The following is a 12,165-nucleotide window of genomic DNA, read 5'->3' as shown; positions in this document are numbered from 1 at the left end:
CTGATGAAGGCGCCTCTAGGCGATACGATGGTGACATGTCAGATGTTCACATTAGAGTTGGGTGATTGTTCATCACTGATGGCCGTCAGGTATCAACCATTGAGCCAGACATCTTGATTTATAAGCTCCATCCACACCAAGAAGGGGGCACAGGTTTAATAATTTAACAAACACTGTGTGCAGTATTTCTTTTCTTCCCTTCCTTCCCTTTCCTTTTCTGTCTCTTTCTCAAACACACAGTTCACCTGCAGTGCTCTGTCCTCGTCTCAGTCGGGGTAATTGTGCAATGCATAAAGTTGGCCGTGTGCAAGCCCTGTCGGGTTCAGGTGGTTGATTAACGCACATTTTTATGTTGTCCTTCTAAAAACAACATCATCTTGTATCACAATGTTTCACTGTGGACATCGTCATGTGTCAATTAAGCAGACATTTCCCAACTTTAGTTAAAAAAAAAAAAAAAAAAAAACTGTCCCAAAATTGAGCCAAACTTATGCATCCTATTCATTTTAGTTTACAACCATCAGTACTACTCCTTAAATTTGAACAACATGCCCAAAAAAAAGAACCCAACAGGTTCAGGTGCTGGCTCATGTATGCCAGCACCTGCTCTCTGCAGAGTGGGTTCTCCTGACAGTTTCACACTGTTAAAGAGTGACAGAATTAGTACAGGAATCGGGGCCAGTGTGTGTATGTGTGCATGTCAGGATTTCTTCTGTCCTTGTGAAAACTAGTTTGAGTTTTAGGCAGAAAAAGTGAAGATATTTTAGCTGCAGAATGTTGTAGACATCACCCAACCCTAGTTAGAAGTGAAAAAGTTTTCTTCACGGATTTAAGGCAACACACAGTCAATAGCTGATATGCAAATGGTCATTTTGTGGGTGAAGTATTCCTTTAATGTAGTGGTTTAGTTCTCAGATCAGGTCCTTTGCTAATCCACTGGTTTAGTTATTATTCATTGCACTGGCAGGACATACATGACTGATTTTCTGTAATCTCACTTGGACTGTTCCTGTCATTGGCTCACCAGTGCCTTCTCTACTCCTCCCTCTACTTCTCCTGTTTTCCTCTCCATCAGATACATGGGTTACTTTTCCATTACTCTCATTGCCCCTTTCTCCTTCAGTCCAAAACCTCCCTCTCTGTTTCCCCTCAGCCAGTAACAGGGAGGGGGCCCAGTGCTGCTTAGCAACAGCCAACCCATCTGGACCGGTCAGTACTGGCCCCTCCTACAGTTTTCGGTGGTGGAGGGTGGACCCTGACCAGGGTTAGGTTACCTGGCACACACACGCACACACACCAGCTCTCTGTAAACATAGACATGGGACTGACTATCCCCTCCCACACTAGACCTTGAGGAAAGTGTGTGTGTGTGTGTGTGTGTGTGTGTGTGTGTGTGTGTGTGTGTGTGTTCCTTGTTATTGCAGCACTGAGCAGCTTGCTCGTGTTTCAGAACCAAAAAGGGAGGTGTATCCCTCTCTCACTCTCCCTCTCTGTCCCCTCCCTCCCTCACTCAACCACCGTCAGAGCCTGCGTAGTCTCCTACCTCGTCTGTGCTCACACACGCTTAACACACACAGCAGTGATGGGATAAGATACGACGCAGGAACGTGCAGTCCAGCGCAGTGAGGGGTGTTTGTGGAGGTGGACAGCCAGCCAAGTGCGTGTCAGACTGAAGAGAGGAGTGTGAGCGAGCTTCCATGAATTCTTGCTGGATGTGTTTTTTTGCTGCAGTGCAGCCTGAGGAGAAGGAGACAGAAGAGTAAGTTATGTCTGTGGCAACAGTTATGCATGGGACCAGCACGTGTGTTATGTGTGTTTTCCACTCTGTTATTGCCTGCGTGTGTTCTGGAGCATAGGTCTTTGGAAAAGCAAATGTTCTGTGCGCTCTGAGATGTTGACTGTTGCAAAACAAGTCATTAAACATTAACTTGGGTCAAACTCATTTCATTTATTTTGAATAGTATTAATATTCATATAATGTTTGAGATGCTTATTTTTTTTATAAATGTGACTAAATTTTGTCTTATTGATTTTGTTTTGTTTTCCCTGTAGCATAGACTCACCATGACTCAGTATGTGCCGAGAAATGCTGCCAGTTTATGTGAAGTCCAGGACAAATTCCTGTACATTTTATCATAATAAGAAAACAGTAATTGCCAAAGAGATCTTGATGTGGCCAAACTGAAGATACAAAGCAGTCCTGTGGTCTTTCCTCTCTGTGGTCTTTGAAGATGAGGGGCTTGATGGTATCCAGATGCTTTGTTGAGATGATTGCACATGTAACTAAATAGCTTCACAATGTACGGTACGTACAGTGGAAGCATTGTTTCACTCAACTGCATGTGGCGGCTTTACAGTTGTCTTTAGTCCAAATGTGATTTAACATAGAGGCCCATGCAGACTTGCATCAAATGCTTCCAATATGTGTTTGTCAGATCCATAGAACTGATGGAGAGCTGGTCAAGAGAAAAAATGACTTTGTTTAGAGCAGCTAATAGGCATGTATTTAGATCAAAATGTGTTTAAGTTTCATCAAGTTTGAAACATATGAAACCTTTATGGATAGCAGTCATGCAACCCAGTCACCAGAGAAAAAATATTGTCATTGTACTTCTCTGCAAACCACGCATACGTTAATTTGTTTTTTATCATGTAGCATTTATGTTAATACTTAAACAACACTGTGGATTACGTGTGGTTATGTTTACGGGCAAAAACCACTTGGTTATGGTCAGGAAAAGATGTTTTTTGTGGCACAATCCCCACTGGGAACACAGCGATGGGTCGCTAAAAGTGCTGTTGGAAACACAGTGATGGGTTGCTAAAAATGCTGCTGGAAAACAGTGATGAGTCGCTAAAAATGCTGCTGGAAACACGGTGATGGGTCGCTAAAAATGCTGCTGGAAACACAGTGATGGGTTGCTAAAAATGCTGCTGGAAAACAGTGATGAGTCTCTAAAAATGCTGCTGGAAACACGGTGATGAGTCGCTAAAAATGCTGCTGGAAACACAGTGATGTCTCGGTAAAAAAGCTGCTGGAAACAGTGATGGGTCGCTAAAAAGCTGCTGGAAAAAAAGTGATGGGTCGCTTAAAAGCTGCTGGAAACACAGCAATGGGTCACTGAACTGCTGGAAACACTGTGATGGGTCACTAAAAAGCTGCTGGAAACACAACAGTAGTTAGCTAAACGCTGCTGGAAACACAGCAATGGGTCGCCAAAAAAAGCTGCTGGAAACACAGTGATGGGTCTCTAAAAAACATCCACATTTGGTGCCTTAAGAGCCATTCAAAAAACAGTGACTCTCTAACTCACAGCTGGTTGTTGTTGTTGTTTGTTGTTCTCTTGCCATGGTGCTACACAATTCCCCTTCACCCCAGATGGCAAAGTCAGCTCGTATTTATGTTACTTTAGAGACGATTATATGATGTGTATGAAATGTGCAAATGTAATGTATTCATAGTTTGCAGAAATGTACAAAGCCAACATTTTCCTCAGGCAACTTGGCTGATTCTTGATAAGCTTTAGTAATGTTATAAGACTGTAACATTAACCTACTGAATGCTCTGCTCACTCTGTTAGTTGCTTCAGGTCCCACAGTGAAGCTAACTGTAACCACTTGTTACTATCAAGTGATGATTACTACCTGACATAATCTGCTAATGACGTAGTGCAGCAGCCGGAGCCGAGGCATCAATGTTGCCAGAGCAGGCTCAGTCAGTATAAACAGGGACACACAGCAGAGAGGCCTCATAGCAGCAGTGTAGGAACTTTAAAATGTTCATGATTATTTAAAAAGGTCCAATTTGAAGTTTATATTTCATACAGTGCAGAAACTGTCTTCAGACCAAAATATTTTTGAAAAAATGCCCTCTGGGTTTGAGCACAGGGGGTTTAGTGAGTTCTGCAGTGCATTATCACTTGTATCAGGAATTTCGGTTCACATAGTGAAACCACTGTACAGATCAGACTGTGTGGACATTTCTGACCATGTATGGACAGATCACGTGTTCTGGTGCTGCATTTCAATGATGGGAAACACTTCATATTCCCCTCGCAAGCACTACTGCAGTGGAACAGCACCATTACCAGACCAGTTTAAACTGTGTTTAGCCTCTATATTAAAGCAAAAATGTGTACTATAATGAACTCCATATTTATTTTTGTTTTTATGTCATGCCTTTTTAGGGTCATCCCACATGGGAATACAAGACGCAGTTATTTCATAACCATGCTCTAGTCTTGCGTGTACAAAACAAAACAGAACATGTGGAAAAGGAAAGCAAACACAAAGGAAACACAATCAAATTAAAGACAAAACAAACAACATACCAAATTAACTGCTCACATGAGAAAATACCAAACATTTACAGATTATCTGGATGCAGAGCCCTCTTTCTTTACTCTACATAACTGGCTAATGTCTATGTTTAAAAAGTTAACAGATGTCTTCTCAGTCCTTTTGAATCTTCCATATCTCCAAAGTCAATATCTATTTTTAACTTCCTAAAGTATGTCACTGTTAACGAAAAACAAAATGATAGGAGAAAATAAAATGGGCTCATTTTCTATATTGTTTAGACAGCACATTGCACAGATCCGCTTTTCTTCTTCTAGATTAACTTACTGTCCAGTCAAAGGTAAAATACCAGATTTCAGCTGAGCACAGAGATGAGAGTCAGCACCTCTAAGTCTGAGGCCACGGTTCTCTGCTCTAAAACAGTAGATTGTCCCCTCCAGGTTGGGAGTGACTTACTGCCCCAAGCGAGGGAGTTAAAGCATCTCGGGGTCTTGTTCATGAGTGAGGGTAGAATGGAGCTTGACATGGATCAGCGGTTTGGCACAGCATCTGCAGTGATGTGGGCACTATGCTAGACTGTCGTGGTGAACAGGGAGCTGAGCCAGAAGGTAAGCTTTTCAATTTACTAGTCCATCTATGTCCCATCCTTCACCTATGGTCATGAGCTCTGGGTAGTGACCGAAAGAATGCGTTCACGGATAGAAGCCACCAAAATGAGTTTCCTCCGCAGGGTGGCTGGGCTCAGCCTTAGAGATAGGGTGAGGAGCTCTAGCATCAAGAGGGAGCTCGGAGTTGAGCCACTGCTCCTTCACGTTGAAAGGGGTCAGTTGAGGTGGTTCGGGCATCTGATCTGGATGCCTCCTGGGCGCCTCCCATTTGAGGCGTTTCGGGCATGTCCCACTGGTAGGAGGCCGCGGTGTAGACCCAGAACACGCTGGAGGGATTACATATCTCATCTGGCCTGGGAACACCTTGGGGTCCCCCAGGAGAAGCTGGAAAGTGTTGCTGGGGAGAGGGACGTCTGGAGTGTTTTGCTGGGCCTGCTGCCCCTGCGACCCGGCCCCACATGAGTGGATGAAAATGGAGTGATGGATGGATGGTAATTTTGGTATTAAATTTTCACTGAGAAAAATATAAAAATCAGGATAAAGTAATTTTTCTGGGGCCTCTACCAAACAGTCCTGTTCCCTTACATCTGGAATATGATTCGTAGGCTGGGGCACCTATGTAGCATCCCAGTGCTTTTGTCCTTGGCAAACACAGATTGTCTAAACAAAACAATATTGAGCTTTTCATTATTTAGAAAAAGTCATTAGTGATGTAACCTATTAATAAGACTTGGGGTGAATGACAAAACGGTCTTGTGTTTGTTATACTTTATTGCAAATGGGCCATTTTTTTCTTTTTTTTTGATTGGCATCATTTATATTCTGGGTTAAAGTAACTGGTGTCCTAGTTTACCCAGTTGTTTATTCACTACTACAGTACATCACTGTTAATGAGGCTGCAGTCCAAATGAGTCCTCATCCACTGCCCTGTGTCCAGGTATTGATCTGTTAAGATAGTGGTGGTGTCAGAGCTAGCTGCTTATATAACATCTTTATCCACGCTGTGCTGTATAACCTCAGGACCATTTCTGATTGGACTGGCAACCAGCCAACCAGCTCTGTTTCACCACGTAGTACCTCGTTACTTTCCACGCGGTTCTCATCTCCGTCAGCATCACTCTCATTACTCTAATGCTGCCTCGTTCTCTTTCAGTAGTGACTCACCGTATTTTATAGTTTCTCTTGATGCTTATTGATCTTAATATCGTTTCCATCAAGCATTGTAACTGTTTTAGTGCTGCATTTTCAGCTGCTTTATAGACGTGCATGTGTCATATAATGTCATTAGTCAGTAGAGAATACTATGATATTAATCTCACCAGCTCAGCTCTTTTCACATTCTCACTGTGGAATCAAAGGGAGAATCAGTGTGTACATGTATTCTTTATGTCATCTGAACACACGCACACCCTGTCAGCAGTGTCACGTTTCCTGACACGACCTCACATGCAGCGTCTGTTACACCAGAATAGAGTTAAATGCATACACACGCACGTTAATGTACACATGCACACCCGAACATGCACCGACACCTCTGCAGTAACTGTAGGGGGGTGTATCTTCATAGCAGAATGACACCAGCTGGTTATAAAGTCACTCACACACAGTCGCATTCATCTTTTCTCAGAGTGACTAAGCAGTCTGTTGATTTCTATGGCAACCACTTTCTCTGTATTGGGGGTGTTTGTGTGTGATGCGGTGATAGGCTGAGTGCACCGAGTCGACTGCTGTCTTTCATACATTGCTTTTTTAGCAACCCTGTCTGTGTGTGTGTGTGTGTGTTAATGATGTGTCATTATTACTGTTTATGTGTCATGCATGTCGTTGGGCTGCGGACATGTGTGTGCGGTGATAGCAGCTCTGTGTCGGTGTGTGTGTCGCTGTAATGTGATGCAGTGGTGACGCTGGCCAAGTATTTCTATGAAGGTAAGGTGAGCCCGCTGCCTTCTGCCTGTTAACGAGCTCCCAGGTTGGCTGTGTGCCCGACTGGAACAAAACACCATCAGCAGAGAGCCTGCAGGCTTTTACATCACAAGTTAATGAAGTGGGTTCAGTTTGAGATCAATTCAGGACATTAGCTCGAGTGGAATCTGAAATAACAGGCAGGTTGTTGTGTTGAGAATCATTGGACCAGTTATTTTCCACACTGTTTGCATTTTAAATTGCCTGAATACAGTATAACTGAGCTTGCGTGTGTAATGTAAAACCACTGGTGTTGTGTCTGAGATGTGCTGCTATGGTCCGTCAGGTCGACAGTTCGGAAGCCTGATTGGGTATCACTGCCTCTATCAGCTTACCTGAGTCCCAGGACCTGTCCTTCCTGAAACTGTGTGCATAGAGAGGATGCTGTATGCTTGGGGTATTTCAGATTCAGCTATTCATGTAAACTTATTCTCCTGTCCTCTTCAGTTGATGGTGGCAGTAAGAACAGAGCATCTAAGATAATGCTACTTGAAGTGTAACATCTGTTTTTTCAATGTGGATCCCATTATTCCATGTTTTTGTGTCTAAGTGACTAAATGGAATAACAATTTTTGACTTTGGTCCAGTGTTGAGTGAGAGCACTGCAGCTGGCAGCCGCAAAACGAGCTGCAATGTAACCACTCAGGACATGTTTGCACTGTCAGTTTCTGTCCACTAAAAGTGCTCGTTTTTGCCATCAATATGCTGAGATTGTTATTCTAAGGGTCTTAAAATATAATGGATTGGATTCCCACAGACATAGACCTTTTGTTGAGGAGTAAGATATCGTTTCTTTGACCAGAAACAGCCTCAAAATCATGATCACTAAACTCATAAGACTTCATTCAAATAAACAGTTATTTTAGGGTGTGTACAGTCAGCATGCTTTCAACATCAAACTAAGTGATTAAGGGTTTATTTAAACCAAAACAGAGTTGATGATTGTTGGAACAGATTCTCTCTTGCCTTTTCTCGGATTCTTACTGCAGCCTCCCCTTTCATCCTGTCATCATAGTGTTTGTATGCATGCACATGTATATGTGATGACCAGCAGTCAACTTTATTGTTTTTAGCTGATCAATATAGGATTTAGAACCTGGCTCAAGGTTCAGTTAAACACCTAAACCAGTGTCATGCAGCATGGTGTATTGACATACTGTGGGGACTAAATGAAAATACCATCAAGATCATTTTGAGTTTTTGTAATTCAGTCAGGACCACTTTAATCTAAGAAAACTTAATTTCCATTTGCAGTATTATATTTGGCAGCATGGCTCTGTTCTGGAGCCTCTCTGCCTTTCCTAGGCCTACCTGCAAAGCCTCTTCCACGCACTTATGTGGAAAGCCTAAGGTGGAGAGAGCAAACCTCCCTGCCCTTCCATGTGCAAACGAGGAAAGCCTGAGGCAGAGTGAGCAAACCTCCATGCCCTTCCATGCGCCTACATGGAAAACCTAAGGCAGGGAGAGCAGCAGCAAAGACCCCCCCCCCGGGAACAGAACAGAGCAGCATCAATGACAAACAGAAATGACATTGATAGGTCAGACACAGCATGAAAAGGAGGAGCTGGGCTGAAGGCAGGTTGTAAAGCGGCTTGCAGAGGAAGCAGCAACAGTAGGCAGATTAGAGCAGTTTAAATAGGGCGTCATGAATGAGACTTACCAATTGGTTGCACAGAAATGAATCGTGATCTATCCACTGACTCTCCTCTGTCAGTCAGCTGCTCCATTAGTTCACTGGGCTGCTTGAGATCAGCTGACATAGCTGGGATGTGAGCTGAGCCTGACATTGTGTCCTGTCTGAACGAACGCTATGCTCAATGTGTTGCGTTTATTCACAAACAAGAAACGAGCAACACATAATTTTCATTCTTACATTTTTTTTCAGGATACCAGACATAGCAGACAGTGAATGTTGTAAAAGCAAAGTTTAACATGCAGAATGCTGCAGAGCTCAGTGCAGCAGTGCAGAGACATAGCAGCTCCAGTCTGTTAATATTTGAATCTGTTTCAGCACAACACTTCCTAAAAGAAATTCTAGTCGTGCACCATGAACAACATGAAGGTAGTTCAGTGTAGCATTTTACATATCAATATGCAGTTGTATTAAACTCACTATCATGACATGACTGCAAGTCACTCTCAAAATGAAGTCAGTAACTGCTGCTTCTGTCACAAATAGTATGTTGCATCTTTAGTTTTCTTTGACATTACCAAGGACAGACTGGCAGACTGTTGATAGTCAACAAGACATTTTTCTTCCCACATCACAAACACTGTAAAGACATTAGTCCTGCTTTACTACTGTACTGTATAGGGAGAAAAACACGACTTTTATTTTGACTTAAACACACTGACAGCCCTGACATCTGCAGTCATCAGAACAGTAATTGCTGAAGTGTGAATAGTCACTGGGCCATGCAAAGGTCAACACACACACACACCTACACATACACACGTCCAGCAGTGGGGAGGCAGTGAATGTACAGATACAGTGGAGGTTAATATTTACCAACAAGAAAGTTTTTAAGTCGGACTTCAGCCCAAGTTTTCAGCCAACGTGTGTGTTTGTAGATCTTATCCACGGTCTTATCACTATAATCAGTTACAGTGTTTCCTTACTGCTATATACATTTACGTTTTACTACCCAAAGAGACACCAGTGAATGTACATATTTCACAATGTTCAGTCTGTAGTCACTGATCATGGACGATGAAGCCAAAACAGTCAAATGAACAGAAGAGAAATGGCAACGTGCCTGCAGTATATGAAATAATATAAATTTAAAAACCTGCTTAGTCTGAAATTTGAGAGGAAATGGATATAAAGGAACACGAGGGAGGATGGTATAGAGATGTCAGTGCTGTTTTCAAAATGTCCCCATGAGGACTTCCACAAGCACATTAATCCAGAGTCCTGGTTCCTCTGGATGTGAAGTAACAACGTGACAGTAGGATTTAATAGTGTCCGAGCACACTGTGATCCCAGTTGTTCTTTCAGCCATATCAAGTGAACATCTGAAGAGATACAGCTTCAATAAATACTTTAGAGCAAGCCAACATTCCCATCTGTGCCACTGCTTTCACATGTACATTTGGTTCAGTGGAACATACTGAACTTTAACTACTCTATTGTTAGAACTGGAGGGGAGTGATAAGTCTGGTTAACGGCTCAGTTTTTCAACGAGATCCGGTAAAATGAAAGCAGAAACACAACGCTGAACCTTCACAAACTACTGTCACGTAATATCTAGCGTTAAATTAAACAAGTTTTAATACACTTTGATATATACACAATATTCTGTGCTCAGGAATTATTTATTTTGGTTGCAAAGATGTGGCCAAATAAAACAAACCTTTTAAATTTGGCCTTGTTTGTTTTTTGAAGCGCTCTATAAATAGAGTTGACCTTGACTTTTGCGTAGGAGCTATTTTGGTTAGAACATTAGAGGGTAACCTTGCTTTTTCATCCTGGACCTATTTTCCCATATTTATGTGTGTCTAAATTTCTCGTTGGGTTAACAGTTTTTGAAATTAGTCCAGTATTGAGCGAGAGGGCTGGAGCTTCAAAACGGGCTACGATGTAACTGTCAATTGTTTATTCATTTAAGAAGGGATAGTTTAAATTAATCTACATTTAAACAAATGTAAATGCACCTAAATTAGCTGGAGAGCTAGTTTTCATCAGTAGTTCCTTTGCCTGATGTTAATAGGTGTCCTAGGATAATAAAAAGAATACAACATGAAGAATACAACATGTACAGTGGTTAAAGACACACAACTTTCAGGTTAAAAGTAGAGGTGGGTGATACGGCCCTAAAATGATTGAAAGATGAAAATCTGTCATTTCTTAAGTTTGTGAACAACAACAGTAACTCAGAGTGAGATTCAGATTCTGTATGCAATATAAATAGTTCAACAAAATAAAATCTACCACAAATTGTTTTTTGTCAAGCTGCAAGTAGTCTCGCTCACCAGACCACAAGAAAAGAAAGGTCTGGCTGGACCAACTCTCACTTTAAGATTGGAGAAAAAAACGCCCCGGCTGCTTTTATTTCCTTCAACCAATCACAGTCGTTCTGGGCGGTGCCACAGCAACGGTGCACTTGCAAAAATATTGCCCGGGGGAAACGGGTTTTGGTGTAACACGCCCACAAAAATATCGCCAACAGCGTGCGAACCATGGCAGAAAAATGGCTACATCCCTGCAAGATCAAACACCGCAGAAGTTAGTAAAGGACGTGTTGAAAACGGTTGAAAACTGCTACACAACCGGAGGTGGTAGGGCGGGACTTCAGCGGGTGGCTCGTTCCGCCCAATGAGAGGCTGATCTCTGCAGCAAACTTCCGCCCACTCAGCATCATGTAGGTTTACATTACGAAAGGTTTATGACAAAATCGTTTGACGACACCGAATCCTGTGTGCGCACAGCAAGAGAGGAGAGGGAGAGACGCTGTGCTGCTACCAGAGGAGCCGCTTCCCTCTGAGTGGTAACTCGCTAAAAGTCTGGGGCTGTTCATATAACATTCAGGACGCCACAGTTTATTCCACACCACTGAAGCTGCTCCTCTGTTCGATAATAATTTCTCCTTTAGCCATGCTTGTTGTTGCTGTGGCTAACAGTATGACATCAATATGTCAACATGTCGAAATATCACGAGTATCACAGTATGAATTTTTCACATCATATTAAAAGTTATTTCAGAATTGTCGTGAACATGATGATATGGCACACCCCTAGTTAAAAGGCATACAATACAGTTTCACATGTGCGAGTTAAGCATCCTATCCTAGCAACAGTGTAATGCCAGTGGGTATTTCCACACTGCCAATTTCCGTCCACCAAAAGGGAAATCTCAAATATTAGTGTAACTGATACATTTTTCCACCCAAACCTTTATTTAGAGCTTCTGGAGGCTTTGGCAGCCTGATACAAACCTTGTGACTGATAACTTGAGTGATTTTCCTTTGAGAAAGTTCTCGAAAATGAGCCTGAACACTGATCGAGATACGCAAGAGAGGATGGAGGATGTTAAGTGATTACAAAGGTTGGAAAAACCAGTTGTTGTGGTTTTCAAAGGCCTCTGGGGGAAGAGAAAGTGGTGTTGATTACAGTGTGGAAAGTTAGTGTTAAGAACAGAGGCATGGTGTCTGTACAGATTAAGAGAGACGATGAGAGCGTGCCGAGCGTGAGCAAGTGTCAAGGAAAAAGAGAAATGAGTTCTACATGTTGTTTTATTAGTCTCTCTGGGCTCTTCCAGTTTGATGTTTCTTCATGTGTGTATTCTTATGTAACAGT

The 12,165-nt window shown here is 42.4% G+C and overlaps 1 protein-coding gene across 3 annotated transcripts in view; it reads left to right on the top strand.

The window, feature by feature from the left end:
- The window catches only part of LOC125885054 (microtubule-associated tumor suppressor 1 homolog), a 96,956-nt gene that overhangs the window by 11,940 nt on the left and 72,851 nt on the right, over positions 1-12,165 (top strand). For 2 of the 3 annotated variants that reach the window (XM_049570433.1, XM_049570454.1), the window contains exon 1: positions 1,507-1,759. The exons of the other annotated variant lie outside the window; for it this stretch is intronic. The gene's annotated coding sequence lies outside the window, so the exon portion shown is untranslated. Of the gene's footprint in view, positions 1-1,506; positions 1,760-12,165 lie in introns of those variants that run through there. 3 annotated transcript variants of the gene reach the window in all.

This window comes from Epinephelus fuscoguttatus, linkage group LG3, assembly GCF_011397635.1.
Source record: "Epinephelus fuscoguttatus linkage group LG3, E.fuscoguttatus.final_Chr_v1".
NCBI classification, from domain to species: Eukaryota; Metazoa; Chordata; class Actinopteri; order Perciformes; family Serranidae; genus Epinephelus; species Epinephelus fuscoguttatus.
The sequence above is the reverse complement of the archived record's forward strand: the minus strand, read 5'-3'. Positions and strand labels throughout refer to the sequence as shown.